Source organism: Bolinopsis microptera, chromosome 5, assembly GCF_026151205.1.
Source record: "Bolinopsis microptera isolate Bmic1 chromosome 5, MBARI_Bmic_1.0, whole genome shotgun sequence".
In the NCBI taxonomy this organism is placed as follows: domain Eukaryota; kingdom Metazoa; phylum Ctenophora; class Tentaculata; order Lobata; family Bolinopsidae; genus Bolinopsis; species Bolinopsis microptera.
The window spans coordinates 17414957-17432881 of record NC_087076.1 but is presented as its reverse complement, the minus strand read 5'-3'; the positions used below and the strand labels follow the sequence as shown (position 1 = coordinate 17432881).

Genomic DNA, 17925 nt, shown 5'->3' with positions numbered 1-17925 from the left:
AACAATAATTATCAACTGGGCAGATCTTTAGTGTATTGTTTAAACTCATCAGGAAACTACAGAATCTTTTGCGACACACGATCCCATTGAATACTAAAGGTTCCGCATTCGCCGCAATGTAACTTAACAAACGAACAGTAAAATATTTTACCTGACGGCACCAGCCTCTCCTTATTACCCCATATTATCTTCTATTTACGTTTTTAAATACTAAATTAGTCCTAGTAAATATACAATTTACTTTTAAGGAGTAAAGATTGTGCGTAACTCGACGGCTGAACTATTAGTTCAACTCATACTTTTAACTATTCGAATAAGCTAGTAACTAAGTTGATGAAGAAGCACAGAGTTTAGTTATTACTATTAGTATTATATTATACTCAACTGTTCAACAACACCAGGTTAGTTTATAGTATACTTGCAACTTTACAGATCTGCCGAAGGACAAATCTCTGTTAAGCTGTTAGCGTCAATTATTTACTTAACCATATTTAGATTGAAAGATTGTACTCGGATGTTAGCTCCCTTTTGAGCTCCCTTGTGAGCTCCCTTTTGTGTTCTTTATTTCATTAGGTAGTGGTAGCGATATTTTTTTTGACCTCAATTGCTAGCACTCGGATGTAGATTGGTTTGTGTTTAAAGTTATAATGCCAACTGAACCAGCTGATCAAAAAATTAGCAGCGGAAATGAACTTAATCATATCGTGACATGATTGGTGTTAAATTAAGACCCTTCGGCTCGGATTATTTGTAAAATGTCGTCATAAACTTAACCCCATAATAAATCACAACGTAACACTACATTCTCTTCTGGAAACCAGAAGGACCGGTCGTTCATAATTCAACCGCTTAAAAATAAAACCCTTACAGTAAGAGCCAATGATTTCATGACAACTTTATCGGCCTATATAATTAAAAGGATCCATCATAAATAACGACAATAACTCTAGAAGAATGCAGACGCCAATAAACATAAATGAAATCATGATCTCTGAAAAAAAAAGGCCATAACACAGAGCTGAATGCAGAAATCGGAACGTGGAGGTAGAGGTGTAGAAGAAGCGATGCAAGTGGAGAAGGAGCTTAGAGGGAAAATTAAGTACTGAACCCAAAATTTTCATGGAGAAGAACACTTTTAAAGTACACATGGATGGAAAAAACCCAAAAAACAAAAAAACCACCAAAATAAAAAACCAAAAATAGAAAAGTATGCCAGGTGAGCAATTCTAATATGTCTTGTTTTGTTGTATGCCTGATATTTGAGTTGTCGTAACGTGTTTGTTTTATCGATTTAATGGAGGCTGGGGTATTACTTACGGGGCGTTAAAAGTTCGGCACGAAGCGAAACGGTATAACACTCTAATCTGATTTCATTTTATTTCTTGTTTCATTATTTCCCACCTATATTATTAGACCTTTATTCTGAAAGCATTTTCTATTTTAAGATTCAAAGAGTTCTAGATCATTCAAAAAAGTTAAATTCTCGATGAGTTACACATAAAATTGTAAAGATAAGTAATGCAATGTTTTTATCACGGATAAAACCTCAACAGTGGTTTGGTAGTCAATCCTGCGTTTTAATTCCATGGTGTTGTTTATCTGTGCTGTATTCATTTCTTTGCTTGTAATGATGTTAATATTTCAATTGAGCTTTAGTTCAAACAACAGACATCTAAAAAAACAGTCATAGTGTACAATAGTTACCTATAGTTTACTATAATATATACTACCGCTTTGCCTACTAAAAACAAAGAGAAACGGATAAATATCTGACTGAGAACAAAATTGGAGTAAAATCTGAACTTGAGTATTGCACATCTACAACAAATATTGATTACAATTGCGAAGTACAAAAACAACAAGGTTTGGTGCAGGCTGAATTGAAATGTGAATACTGTGCGTGCTGAAATACTGGAGCATTTGTTGGTACGTCTGGATCCAGGCTGTAAGATGGTGGATCACAACTTCGAAATTATGCATAGGATGTACCGATCATACCTCTGTACTTAACCCTGTATTAAATTAACGTTAGTAGTATCCAGTAGATAAAGAGACAGTACCCTTCCGTTTTAAGTCTTAGTAATGTCCAAATGTGTACACATGAAATATTCATGACTTCTAGTTCTAGCCTGAGTTAAACGCGCGCACAATTTAACTAGTAACTAATATGGTGTGATTTTCCTCTGGTTTACTATTATTGTCCCCATTGTTCAGGATCCATCGTTTTTTTAAACTACATTAGTGGGATTTAATAGCTTTCTGGAGAATTGGTTAAAATAGAATAACGGTGCTTCGTACTGACCACAAAGCAGTTTGAGCAAGTATTTTATGATTAGTTTGCTTTATTCGCTTCCAGATTTTATGAAGAAAATTTGGATAGTTAAGCATTTCACGTTATAATATTTGCTTAAGTTTTATAAATACTCTATACTAGGATACTTTTGATACCTCAGAAAGTGTTCCCAAGAAGCACAAAAACTGCACATTATCCGAAGCAAAACGATAACTTTTAGTTATTACAATTTCATTGCGTTACTGAACAAACCATACCTAGGTTACCTTACAACTACTCAGTTTACCTGCAAAACGTATTAGTAAATGGTGGTATTATAAAACTTTTACTCCGAATAGCTATCATTTAATTGCACGATTCTTTCAAGAATTTTGTATTGAAAAATGTTTTTACTTAGGTTTGAATTTGATGAAATAGCGCACTTTTCCAATGCCGTTCGCAATGACGATTTTCAATAGTGGCCAAGGTAACCACTTAATATACACTGTGACCACAGTTACCACAGTTACTTCAGTAACCTCAGTAACCACAGTTACCACAGTTACCACAGTTACCATAATAACCATAGTAACCACAGTAACCACAGTAACCACAGTAACCACAGTAACCACAATAACCACAGTAACCACAGTAACCTTCAATAACCAGTAACCACGTTACCACAGTTACCACAGTTACCCACAGTTACCACAGTTACCCACAGTTACCAAATTACCATAGTAACCACAGTAAACCACAGTAACCACAGGTAACCACAGTAACCACAGAACCTCAGTAACCTCAGTAAACCACAGTACCACAGTAACCACAGTAACCCAGTAACCACATAATCTCCCAGTAACCACGTATAATAACCTAATAACCATACCCTTTTTCAGATCTGGACCGTTATACTGCTGATGACAGTACCTAACAACTTGGTAGAAGAACTTCATTGCTCTTCAAAAGTTCAACAAAAGCACCGAATAGACCTGGCAAGCTAAACGGGCCGGAATAAAACGGTAAGTGCAGGGATATAAAGGGAGTAATAAGTAGTACTACTAATCTCAAATCGATTTCATTTACCGAATTTTTAGACAAACATTAATCATTTTTTTGATGCTTTGGTTAACACCGGATTGTAATTGCTAGCAAAATAAAATTTTGCTAATCCTGTAATCCTGGTAATGCCAAATGGCTGGTACCGGTTTTTAAAGAGCTCTAATATCTAAATACCATCATCACAAGACCGATGAGTTTTTTAACGGGTGATACTCGTAAAATATCTTGTTCCATATAATTGGAACCAGCGAAACAGTCGACGAGTCCAACTCGGCGCGCGTCCTGGTAGGTTGTAAACCTACAAATGAGGTTAGAGGAGAGCCATACCATTGTATAGTCACAATTGTCACCGTCTGTCAATAAAAACCTTCTTGACATTCCGTTTGACACATTTGTTGTCATTAATTCCGTGGCTCCGTTCACAATAATTTGCACGTCCTTTGGTATATATGTTGCAGTTAAGTTTTAAGAAGATGAATTGGTAGTTTTAATTTAATTTTATGTTCGTTTTCGATCATAGAAATCGTATATCTAACGTATCAGAGGCAACATATAAGTGCGGCAGGGTGCGGATAATCGCACCATTTAGCCGTTTTCCCGCACTTTTTCGCACATTTCCTGTTTCCATGGCCTAATCAGGTTTAAACCGACTGTAACCGGATAATTAAACCGGAGCCAATTCAGTCGAATAGCCCCCTCTCCAGTTTCCCCCTCCAGATTATAAACCGAAGGAAAGGGAAGATTCTTTCCGTCAAATCATAGCGAATCGATAATTTCTAAATATAATTATAAGCATTTTTGGATTTTGAAGGAAATAAGACTGCCGAGTAGCTATACATGCAAAATGTAATACCAATATTTTACCCATTTTAATAATTCAGTGGCATAAATTTTTGGGTAAAAGACAACCAACTTTGTTTTGGTGATACATGAACTTTCTAATGTTTTCCAACGCAGATTGGTAGGCCCTTACAAGTCCAAGACTGAACGGAGTCAAAAATAATTCCACACTTTTTTCCCGCACTTAAATATTGCCTTCTGCAATTGCATATAGTAGAGACGGATTATTTCGAAGTAAAATTAAGATTGTTCATGTTGTGAACGTTAAATAGCTACTTCAGATCTAAGCTCAGTGCTTACATGAGCAAGAAGACGTCCAGAACAGAGAAAAAGAAGGAGATTACGAATAATCTGTTAGAAAAAAGGGAAACATTCACGCCGTCCCACCATTAAAATGGCATTGGCAGTGGATAATGGTGTAGAGTATAAGGTCTGGTAAAAACTAATTAACTAATAACTAATAAACATTTAGATAAAAACTAGGAGGAAGAAGATTTATATTGATCAACTAAAAACACACCATAAAAAAAGAATAAATTAAAACGCCTCAAGGTTAATAAATAATGCTAACCGTTTTATAAAACGTGTTAAGAAAACGTTTTTTTGGTTTGCCCGGCCCTTTTTTTTGTAAACTTGATGATACAGCCACGATCATGCACACTGCAACTCACCTGACACACCAAGCTTGTGGGTTAAAGAGCCACATATAATAAATGGCACTGATCAAAACTCACCTCAACAAAGCATCAGTCATGAAAAATGGATGACTTTTTAAAAAAAGATTGAGTTATTATTTTCCCCACAGTTAAAAAACGGTTGAAAGGAAAAAAAATTAGATAAATGGTTGCAATTATTTAGTAATTATTCTGCTGCCATTGGCCATTAATCATTCATTTTGTACATTAGAGACATAGTTACTACCTAACACTTACAATTAATGATGCATATAGACTATAAAGTATCAGTGCGACGCGCGTAACAATTGAATCGTATTTTACTTTTATCCTGAATTTGGACGTGTTTCAACTTCTGTTTTCAAATACAACTGTTTTCAAATACAACTAAAGGTTGTTTGGCGCGGTGAACAAAAGGTAAAAACCAAATAGCTCACCTGTACTAAGTCCTTACGTTAAATCATTTTGCCACTTAAACGTTATGGCATCATGAGATAGCTTTAGAACAACAAATAGATCGATGCTTAATTTCTCATAAAAATAAGTAACTTTGGTGATGTTACGAGTAAGGATATTAAATGGAACAACGTATTTGTTCAACATCAATTGGATCCCACACAATCAAAACGAATATTCTGGAATAATATCTGATACGAAGAGCAAGCTCAGAACATCTAAAATGCCAAGAATAATCCAGACCACATGCAATTGTATCACGAGCGAGCACGTGCAAGTTGTAAAGTGCACGAGCAAGCGTATTGCTCCAGAAGGTGCGATTAGTTTAGGTACCAATATCAGCTCATTACCAGGAAAACCAGAATACTATTAATAATCCAGGCTCACACCATATCACAAAGAGTTTGCTGACAATAACTTAATACAGCACTTTTTCCCCCACTTCTTCTATATGAATCACCATGCAGGCCGAAATTTTGTGAATGATTGTGTGGATTGTGGTATTCACTGGTAGTGTTCATGCGGTATGCGATGCTTGAGTATATGTGTACGCGTGTTGTTTTAAATGGGTGCACACAAGTCCAGGTCAATCTAGTCGTAAATATTTTCTCTGAGTAGTTATATCTTTAAAATCAGGTAGGTAAAAATAGATACAAAACAAGTTTCAAAGTTTAAATTCAAGAACATTCAACTCACATGTATGACGATGTATTGATTCGTTTGGTACACATTGTAAAGCCATGTGTTAAAAAAACCAACCTGTGTTACCCTGTTTGTTGTTTTGTTTGTTATGGGTACTGGTTTATAAGTCCTGTGATATAATAAACCATCCTGTGTTACACCTGTTTGTTTGTTTTCTTTAGTTTGGGGACGGTTTATAAGTCTCTGTTTTAACCATCCTGTTGTTACCTGTTTGGTTTTGTTTTGTTTGTTTGGGGAGGTTTATAAGTCCAGAGTGTAACCATCCTGTATACCCTGATTTGTTTGAATTGTTTGTTTGGGGGACTGGATTATACTCCAGTCAATGTTTACGAAATATAATAACTTTAATTACATAATTATAAATGAATATAACATGCGCGAGAGCGCAGTAGCTGCGAGAGAGTGCTAGATCGACAACAGATCTCGCTAGAGAAGTCGAGTAGCGTTTCAAGGGAGGGTATGTAACTAACTGAGGTACCATCCCAGCACCACGCTTACACTCAGATGTAAGACGTGTTGCGGATGAAAAAAAAACACGATGCGCGTATAGGGGTGGGGTTTGACTTTAAACTCTGGGTTTGTTTCGAGGACATGACCTTACCGAGAAAGAGCGTACTCTATTACAGGTGACAACTATTTGTTGTTTTAGAGGATTGTCCTAATTTTATATGATCTTATATAAGACAAGAAATTCAAACATCGTATTTTCCGAGATAAAATCTATATGGATATTGGAAACCCCATTTTTGAAAGTGGAGCCTACGAATTTTTCCATCCAAAACAAAAACACAGTAAATAATTAAACTATAGAAAATGAATAATTACGGTAACCATAACACAAGGAAATAACTTACAGCTGTGGATTTAATATATCGTAATGGATACACCCCCGACCAAGTACTGGCCACGATGTACGGTTCCAAAAATTAGTGATTGATAACGGTGTAAGTGTTGTTACCAACTACCTTGTTCTATTTCTTTGAACAATTCGTTTTTAATTCAAAACGGTTATGCTATATTTAATCTACATCGATGAAAATTCATGTTGATTGTTTTTTCCTTGTTGTTTCAAAAAGTTTTGAAAAAAAAAGTTATATTATTTTTAGAAGAGTGAGGTGTAAAGCAACGCGGGGTGCACAGGACGAGACGATGATCAGTGAACTAGAGCCAAATACAGAAAAAAAAAAAAAAAAGGGTTTTTTTTTTTTATTGTTATTTATTTTTTTTTTTTTGTGAAACACAAGGTTTATTGTCCTAGCTTTAAGAAAACATCAAATAATAAATATGCAATTATTGGTTCACAGATCACAGACACATTACATTTCAATGTGCAACCTTTCTTTTAAAAACAAACATCTCGCTGTTTTCTTGGTAAATTTCTATTGATCCCGTTTTGATGACGAAAGAAAAATGTCTTATCAGGAAAGGACTTATTCAGGAAAAAGGAATTATTCAAGAGGAACTTAAATAAAAAACCATTTCAACTATGCGACAACATAAATAATATTCCAAATCCGGATTTTACAAAGAATCTGCAACTCTAACACTTCTCCTAGGATGAGGACATGATACAGCGAGAACAAAAGAAGCCGCACGGTACCGAACGATCTACACGGTATCTCTAGGTAGGCGCGATTCAGTGGCTTATGGTGAAGTAATCTTCTCGATACTGAGTCTGGGTCCCCCACACATGCCGGCCTCATAGCCATGCTGCTCATCATAAAGGTAATAACTGAAAAAGTGACAAACTGAATAAATGATAACTGATAAACTGACACAGTGACAATCTGAAAAAAGTGACAAACTGATCAAACACTGACAAACCGAACAAAACTGATACGCCGAACAAACTGACATGAGTTGTTAAAGTCAAGGTAGTTTTTGACAGATAATTTAAAAATTGTCACGATACAAAACTTGAAAAGTTAGATAAAAGATAAGGAAAGTCTATTTTATTAACATGTGTTCATATAGACCCCAAAAGATAAACGAACGCAAAAGTTAAGTATCAAAAAAGCTACCATGATCCTTGAAGATAACTGGGAGGCGTGAAGAAAGAGAGAAAAAGAGACTGTGATAGTGAGACTAGACCAGTAATGAAAGTGAAAGTGAAAGTAAATGTGAAAGTGAAATAGAGAGAGAAGCGGATCGTAGTTTGCCAATAGGAAATGGCAAGCTGTTGCGAATTTTGTGATAGTGAAATTGTGGAATTGTTTGATGATGAAGGTATGTAATAAATTTAAATACATACGGCGCGCGGTAAAAATTTAGTAAACTTTTGGGTTATGCACCTGCAAACTAACGAAATAAGTTGCAAATGCTTAATACAATTTCTTTCAAACACATTGCTATCTCGTGTTGCACAGTTCCAAGTTTCAACAACGTAAAATAGAAATTTCTGTGGTCCAGAGCACGATAATTTATTCAAACATTGTTTTAGAACGCAAGGAAATATCATTTAAAAACCTTGATTCCACATCCAGACAGTTCGTTTAACCGAAGTACTGAAGAGTGGACAGAGGGAGACGGGGAGAATTTGCTGTCAGGAGACCAGAATTTCAGATATCCCTGTCCAATAATTTACTACTGTTGTTACACGTGCCTGAAGACTGAGGACTGATAACGTTGGCACGTGAATATTGAATACCGTTAACTTTGACACGTGTTCTTACAAATTGTTTTAAATTTAAAGTGTGATTGCTTTCTTATTTTGAGCAAATCAAAAGGATTTAATGTTTTTTGTGTGTGGGAGATAGTTTTGTGTGGCAGAGTATTTGTTAAGTTACAGTTTATTGTTATAATGTCGTGACCTTTTTTCAACTGTTTTACAAAACATAATTAAATGTACTTATCTCGAAGCTGTTAGAGTGTAATTTATAGAGAAGCGAAACAAATATTTTGTAAATAAACCCTTATCCGCATATTTTCAAGGAAAATCGTATATTCCAAAGTATCACGATGAAATTGTACGTAATCTATATGGGATTCCCGATTCAATTACTTGATTTCTTATTATTATTCATATTATCATTTAGTAAAGAGTAAGATTAATTGACAATGTCAATTCATGGCAGCTCGGCGCAGCACAGTAGCGCATCTCGCCGATCTGTGAGAAGCCTCATTGAGTGCGCGGCGCAGTAACGCATCGTGTTGACCATTGTTACATGTTAATGGTCTGGCCCGGCGCGCGCTACTTCGTAGCACTTGCCATCGGGCAACATTTCGAGAAGAAAGCGGCGCACGCTACTTCGAAGAAATTTATACGAGTAACATCCGTCAACGCACTACCTAATATAGGGTCATTGTTGTAGCGCGATGCGTTACTGTGCCGCGCCGCGCACTCAATGAGGCTTCTCACAGCTAGATCGGCGAGATGCGCTACTGTGCCGCGCCGAGCTGCCATGAATTGACATCGTCAATTAAGGGTTATTGTGACAATTATGTGTATATTGTTTGAATAATTTTACTTCTCATTAAATAAGAATAGCAAATAATCGAACTTATTATTCGCTTGTAGCGCGATGCACTACTGGGTCGCGCGCGCGCATCCAATAATGCTTCTCGCAACCAGATCGGCGAGATGCGAAGGATTGACATCGTGAATCAAATTATTCGCCGTCCCTTAGTGTGGGCAATAATATACTCTTCTTTAAAATCACAGTGCTGGCAAGCACGAGCGGTGTCTTTATTGGGGGTATACTATGTACCCTCTTTACTATTGTACCCCCTTTACTATTATACCCCCTTTACACCCCCTTTGGTACACGTCGGAAGCCTCTTTCGTGCACGCGAAGCGTGCACTCCGGCCGGAGGCGGCGGCCGAAGGCCGACGCCTCCGGCAGGAGTTTTTCAGGCATTAAGACTCATCGGAAGTCGTTCAGCAGATTTATTTTTAGTTCAAAACATTCTAATTTGATGTCAAAGATGACAGAAATAAGAAATAGTTATGTTGAGATTTTTTAAAAATTTGCATAAAATACGCGCCAGCACTGTTATACGAAATTCGGTAAAAAACCCGAAATCGCCATATTCAGGTGCCTTAAAAACCATGTTAAAATAGAGTTAGAGATCTGAAACTTTGCAGGGCGTCTAGACGTTCACCTAATCGACTGTAAAAAAGTTTCAAGTTTCAGGAGCATCGGGAAATGGCTTTTCTAGAACCCCTGTTTTACGACAGATTGTCGTGATATATACATACATATATATATAAGTATATACATATATATATTCAGGGATAGACGCTTTGCCAGTGAATTATAGCCTGTATTTAAGTGTCCGTAGATTCTAAAGTATAAAAGATACAGCCATTTCGGACCACAGGTCTTGAAGATCATTGTTTAGACTTTAGTTTACATTATGTTAAAAAGTAATTCAACGTCATCATCACCACTTGATGACGTCATCAAGTTAACCATTTTTAAAGCTTGATTTTTCACAAAGTTATCATTTTTCAAATCGAATTTACGCCATTAAGGAGTAATTTTATTCAAAATTTGAGGACATATTGAAGTTAGATAATTGTTTAAGCATTCTGAAAATCTACCGGAAAGTTTTTCTAGCTTGCTCCTTCATAAAGATATTCGCTATTGAAGTTAGTGCTTTTTTAAAGAATAATTTTATAAAAACGCTAATTTTACGTTCTAGTATTCTCTGGTGTTGCACCATCCCTTGGGTTGTGGAGCTCAATTTTGCTTCCTAAAGCTCTAAATTGTGTCATAGGCTAGTTTTAAAGTTGAAAATCGAGAAGTTGCACACGTGGGGACACGCCCAAATTGATAGAAAATTGCTAAAATCACTGAAAATTGCTGTTTTCACCAATTTCCGTCAACTTTGGAGTGCCGTTGTGATTACAGTTCTTCTTGAAATACTTTGAAACTTTGCATGCTTATCAAACTATATCTAAAACACCATCATGCAAAAATTTAAGGTGATTCAATATTGGATGCGCACGCAACTTCCGCTCAAGGTTTGCACGTTCGAAAGGTTAAAATTTTGCTCATTCGTGATTTTGAACAAATTCTGCTTTGCCACGACAGTTTAATGTCATTATATATGAATTTAATGCCAACTTCAATGAGTATAAAGTGGCATATTCAGTCAGTGATCGACCGATATGCTTACCTAAACACAAGGAAATGTTTTTAAAGGAAAAATTTCGAAATCGTTGAAATCACCTCCTTATTAATATTAATGAAGTTATGAGTTTACATTTCGGCTTTGTAAAGTACCCTGACATTATAATAAAAAAGAGATGATATTTGACCAAAACCCATAATCATGGGTAGAGTGGAGCGCTGCCAGTGTCTCTCTTTCCCAAACAAAAGGCAATGATATCAATTTGAATGACCGTTATCAAATGCAAAATGATACCGAGAATGAAATCGGTCGCTCGCTTTTCCCATTCATTTACAATTGAAATAGATTACATGTTATAAATCGAAACTTATTACAATTCGTAAGCCATGAATGAGTGGGAAAAGCGAGCGACCGATTTCATTCTCGGTATCATTTTGCATTTGATAACGGTCATTCAAATTGATATCATTGCCTTTTGTTTGGGAAAGAGAGACACTGGCAGCGCTCCACTCTACCCATGATTATGGGTTTTGGTCAAATTGTCTAATACAAATTCATGTTCGTTTTTTTTGAATCTTTCAATTGTGTTTTTTTAAATCTATTTTCGATCTTTCATTGTGATTACTGGGCCGCGCTCAGCCTGTCATTCCGCCTAATCTCTATTCGGTTAATGAACATAATAGCCTGGGGTCCTCAGGTAATCATTGTGAGAGTTCCAACATTTGTTGTTTGAGAATGTTTAACATAACATGAATCTTGACTGCTTCATTGACCCGGGCAGCCGGTAGGCACATGGGGTAGTGATCCCACCACCAGTGTCCAGTGTGTTCACAGGAGGACCAAAGTGCAAAGAAACTGCTACTAACTGCTACTAACGGCTGCTAACTGCTACTAACTGCTGCTAACTGCTACTAACTGCTACTAATTGCTACTAACTGCCCCAAATCCACAAAGTTGGCAAACCCAACAGATATCTGGAAGGAAATTTGGGAAGAATGAGGAAATTTTTGGCATCTGAGAGGAAATTTCTTGGTTAGCGACTGACAATTGCAGTTTGCAAAGAGCAGTTCAATCATTGACGGCCCCAACGTTAATGTGGCTCTTGCTATGTGTTGGTTCAGCCGAATTAATTATTATATAATCAAGTTTATTTTTCTCGTTAGTTGTCATCCGGCCAAACATTAAGCAACTTATATTGCAGTACCATTTATCATTTAGTAATCAAAATATGTCATTGTAATTTTGCATGGCTGAAATGTAACGCTTGATTTATATATATAATGATTAATTGAATTTTCAAATTAAAAAAAAAAATCGGGTATCGAGAGGAAATTTTTCCTCTCTAAATGACTTAAAATTCGTGCGATCTTTAATTTTAATTTGTCCAATGTTTTGAATCCAAAATATTACCGAGTGTCTAATCCATAATCGACTACTTTGAAAATTTTCTATTGATATCCTTGATCCTATTGGTTTAGTATATAATCCAGTTAAAATTTTCCGGGGGCTGCACCCCCGAGCCCCTGCTGCAATACAAATAGCCTCGGAGCCCACCCCTTTTAAAAATCCTGCGCACGCCCCTGTTGGAAAAGTAACTTAGCCGCTGCGAGCGAAGCGAGCGTGCCACAGCGAGCGAAGCAAGTGGGCCACAGAAGGGTCTGAAACTGGGTTTGGGAGGAAATTTTTAATTATGTGGATATGGGCTTACTGCTCCAATCGCGCCCACGCATTGCGCCCGCCGTTTGCAGCAGTTAGTAGCAGTTTGCAGCAAGTTAGCAGCAGTTTTATGCGTGTCTTTACTGCGCAACGCACGCCGCTCACAACTACTGAAAACTGCTACTAACTGCTGCAAACAGCGCGCGCAATGCGTGGGCGCGATTGCAGCAGTTAATAGCGGGCCCCTTAAGATGTGCGTCATTTCCCTTTCAGATGTGTGCATGGTCTCTGTATTTCTAATTTTTTTAATTAGGCCATAACATTGCTGCTTCTAGCACCCCCAAAGTTATGATCAAAGGTTGCCTGCTCAATGATATAACAGGAGATCATTTTTAAACTTTATTGCTTTCCAATCTATCTAGTTGACTAGATCATGGAGAAATTAATTTTGTCCCCAAATAAATTCAACTCTCCTAATGAATGTTTGCTACCTACCTGCTTTTAGTCGGAATCAGAACATAAAAGAATCTTTTAACTCATATAACATTTTTAAGTTTGAAAATATGCGGTATTTACCGCTTAAAAAACTGTCTACCTATAAAACTGCACAAGCAGATATACCACACACTATTTGAATCACACCTTACGTTTGCCATCTCAGTATGGGGTGGTGTCTCTAACCAAGTTACCAACCCTGTATTCTTAACACAGAAGAGATGTATTAGAATAATTTTTGGAGATACAAACTCATACCAAAACAAATTCAAAACATGAGCTCGTTCTAGACCTATTCAATGTAAAATACTGAGTAAACATGACTCTAATGCTGATAACTCTGTAAATCCGCGTGTTAAACCATGTGGAAAGTGTGTCCTCTCTCAATCGGTAGTTCATAATAAACTTGTTAGACCCTTATGTTGTCAAAAACTAGGAGCTGAATTCTATTCCAAGGAATCAACCAAACCATTATTTAACAGTCATAAACTCCTTACTGTTCATAATCTTTACAGACTCCGTACTATAACTGAACTTTTTAAAATAGTGAAATATAGGGTACCCATATCTCTCTACTCTTTACTTAACATGTCTGAACTGAGGGATGACCGTCTAATACCACCTGTGGATTGAAGGACTCCAATCCACAGAATAAACCTGACTTTGTGAACACATCCTGCAATTCAATCAAATCAAGGCTAAACCAATCTCTTCTAGATGCCCAAAGCAGGTTCGATAATGAGTGGCATAATTACAACTTTAAAGGACCAGTTAACTCAAAAAAAAGTTATCCTCATATTTTGACAGATTGTGACAAATAGCAAACTGAGCAACGAGTCGAAATTCCTAAATCTCTAACTGCTCTCTAACGCGTGTAATTAGCGTTTGTATTATTTTGGCGATGACGTCATAAAGTCCCTTGCGCGCACAGAAGAGCTCGTGAGACTGTATTTTACAGGTAAAAATGGACATAATACAATGTTTCTCCCCTAAATAACTCGAAAAATAAGTGTTTTAGGGTACATGTTGCTTCATAAGTTGTATATAAACATGGCCGTTCTGCACAATTTGCAATCATTCAAAAATCTGTAGGGCCTTCATAGCCCAATTTACAAGATACCCATACTTTTGCATGATTTCTGGAACCGGAAATCAGTTTTTCGCCAATAACTGAAAAAGTAAGCACTTTAAGGCATCTGTTTCTTCGTAAGTCATAAATAAATATGCTAATTGCGGTTCTTTTGCACCCTGTCTAAAGACTCTATCACGATCCTATCGAAAATGGGCTCAGCACCACGCCCAAAATGGTTTTTGGCAAATTTCTCGAAGAGTAAGGATTTTAGGCCATGTGTTGCTCAGTAACTCCTATATAAACATGCATATGCCGCTTCGTTTAAGCCTATTTAGAAGTCTACGACCTTCAGAAGCAAAGGGTCGGTTACGTTATTGGGTCAATATCGGCGTGGTCAATATGTCTCCAACCGAAAATCGTTTATTCATACTTTTGAGAAGGTCTTTGCAAAATTTCGTGAGTATACGAAAATTTGCAGGTTCAATTCCATAAATGTCCATAAATGACTGGACTACACTAGTTTAGAGTTAACTTTAGAGAAACTCATAAATCATTATTATCTAAAATTAAGCTGTCAGTGTCCATGATCAACCTATGGCTACAATGTTTTACGTGAAAATTGAAATGTAAAAATCAGGAGTAATATAATAAGTGTATTTCTAGATTAAAGTGCTATCTCATAGTTTAAGAATTGTATAGATTAACGTATGTCGTTTAGCCATCTAAGAATCGATCGTGCCGCAATATATATGGCCAAAGAATAATAGGGTCTTGGAAATTTTATATTTGTTCAGTGGGTCGATTGACTGAACACGTTTGCACTTGGTATCTAATTTTACCAGTAGTTTATTTATGTTATGTACCGATGATCATACAAGTAGGACGATAACTAGGTAAGTCAAATTCAAAACACACCGCTCACCGTACACTCCAATCAGTATTACGTATACCGGGTATTTTTCAGTTCCCACGGCACCGTTCTGATAGGAGCTACTTCTACTAATAGTCCGATGGGAACGGCCGTAAAATAGCCAGACTTCATGTCTCCTGTACTGTCTGGCACGTGTGGATTAAAGTAAGAAATTTCGCTATGCTAAAAATATAATTGCTCTCGGAACTATGTCTTTTAGGATAGTGAACCATTTGACTGCTCGCATTCTTCCGAACAACTGTAATATTATATTACAGAGTTACACTCTGATCAGCTATATTTAATATATAGCACATTATTTTGTGTATTAGTTTCATGGACTGGGGAAAAATAATCGGTACAGTCTCCCTTCGTTTTAATGAAGCAATGAAAAAAATCCAAAATTATCACATATGACATAAATTGTAATAGCAGAAACTTTCTAACCGTACATTCACCCGCCACTGTTCAAGAACTTATGTCACTGTTTAAAATCCTGACGTGAGCACTGTACATCCAATCAGCTATTCATATAGTTAGGGTGATAGCCAAAACTATAAGGATTTTGGAGAACTAGGGAAATAGTCATAACTCTAAAATTTGAGTGAGTTACACGTGTTTTATTGACGATGATAAACATTTGTGCATTGTATTACGCTATGCCAGCGCGCACTGAGGGACTTTATGACGTCACGCGGCCACAGCTTATTATTGCAATAACACGCGTTACACGTAAGCTAGAGAGTTGGTTCTTTCGGCGATACAATTTGTTACCAGTTTGTCACAGCTGATTTAAATCTTAGCCAAATTGGAGACTACAAATTTTTCAGTTAACTGGTCCTTTAACAGTTTTGGGCCATGCTAGATTATTGATAAAAACGTGGAATTTATGTAAACAAATACTTAATTACTTAAAATATTGCCGTTTCTGTACGGCGCTACACGTAATATTTATTATAAGCGCGACGTAGCTACTCACTACTTCAACATTTGCGCGGGTTTCTTAAGCGCGCACATACGTTTATTCTTGGCCGTTAATCAGACCCAAGACGCGACATAACGCTATTATAGGTGGCAGTGACTGTAATTTTCTACAACAATTACTGAATCATCCATCCATAAATTGATTTACAAAATGACACCTAATCCTCATGTCTCGGTGTTCAATTAAACGGTACTTGGTTAATTGGCGGCTGAAATGTGGTGTCTGACGTGTGCAGCTAGATCGGACTCTGATATTATGTATTAGCAAATTTGTATAGTGTATAATTTTTTAGTCTTTATCATACTCTGCAACCTGGTAGCGCGGCTGACACAAAAACAAAATGTTGGCCTGGCTTGTGCACAACCAAGTAAATAACACGCACTCCGATAAAAGCCGTCTGGAGAAACTCCGCAAAATGTTCATTGTAGTCAACGGGCACAAAGAAGCACTAAGTTAGCAATTGTGTCCTTCACCCTCCTACATAATTTGAACATTTTCGTGGCTAACTCATTGAACAGCATCTGAATTAATATGTTTCTAGTATTAAAAGATTCAATAAGTTATCTTTTCATGTACGCTGTACACTGTAGTTACAAGTTAGTAAATGCAAACCAAACTTTTTCGATCAGCCGCGCGCCGAACCAGTGTTGCACTAGGTAAAAATTGTGTATATTTTGTTCATTTTTGAGTGTAAATTAATTTATTAATTCATCACAAATTATTTTATTATAATAAAACCTCTTATGTGAAATGGTTATTTTGACTTTAAATATTTGAACTAAATATGAATTGATTGTGGGTATAAAATAAAATTTGTTTTACTAAAATTTGTTTTACTATGAAAATTGATTGTTTTCCATTACATCTATAGAACAATGCATAATGAACATAATATTTTTTTAGTAAATTCTCTTATAATCTCAATGCAAATTCATTTAAATTTTACGGCTACCAGCAGCCAATTTAATTCAGGGAGGCGCCTGGTGACAGAATTAAAGGATTTCAGGAACGTAATTCCTAGCCAATTGGATCTTGCTGTATCCCACATACATTTAAAAAGAATTTGTAAATTGGTAAAAATGTGGGATTTGTAGGTAATTTTATTAAAGCTAGCCGTTAAATTTCCACTCAGAATCAAGCGTTCCTTAGATTCCTCTGCTCCTACACATTTCTACACGTTTCCTAAAATTCCTGGAAATTAGAATCCAGGAATCTATGGCAATTTATAACTTAATCTAGGCCCTTTACTAGGCTTCTTCACCCGCCTTCCTACAAGCACAACACTGCCTGCGGAGGCCCTAGCATTTTGTTGCGCCATTGATGGCATGGGATATTGTCCTTATCTCATAATTCATAATTCAATCAATGTTCTATACATTTTGATGTAACTTATAGTATTATATACCTTAAGAACGAAAAATTTAGTCTACCATAAATTTAGTCAAAATTGTGACTAAAATTGTTGTAAACCAAATTTATTGAGACTAAATTTTTCGGCGACTAATTTAAAAGCAGACCAAAATTTCAGTAGAGCGTATATGACATGAGCGTATATTAAATTGTTTATAATTAATATAATGACATCACCATCTTACTCCTGAACTACTTTGACTATTACACGCGTAATCCACTGCTTTTATTCCTTCGCATTCTCTTACATCCTTTTCCCATCAGGCAGTATCTGCATATATAGTTAAGCTAATATTGAAGTAATTATGTGAAACG

At 36.4% G+C, this 17925-nt stretch overlaps 1 protein-coding gene across 1 annotated transcript in view; it reads left to right on the top strand.

Annotated features, from left to right (window-relative positions):
- The window catches only part of LOC134816009 (aconitate hydratase, mitochondrial-like), a 49638-nt gene that overhangs the window by 22955 nt on the left and 8758 nt on the right, over positions 1-17925 (top strand). The gene's annotated exons all lie outside the window — the stretch shown is intronic.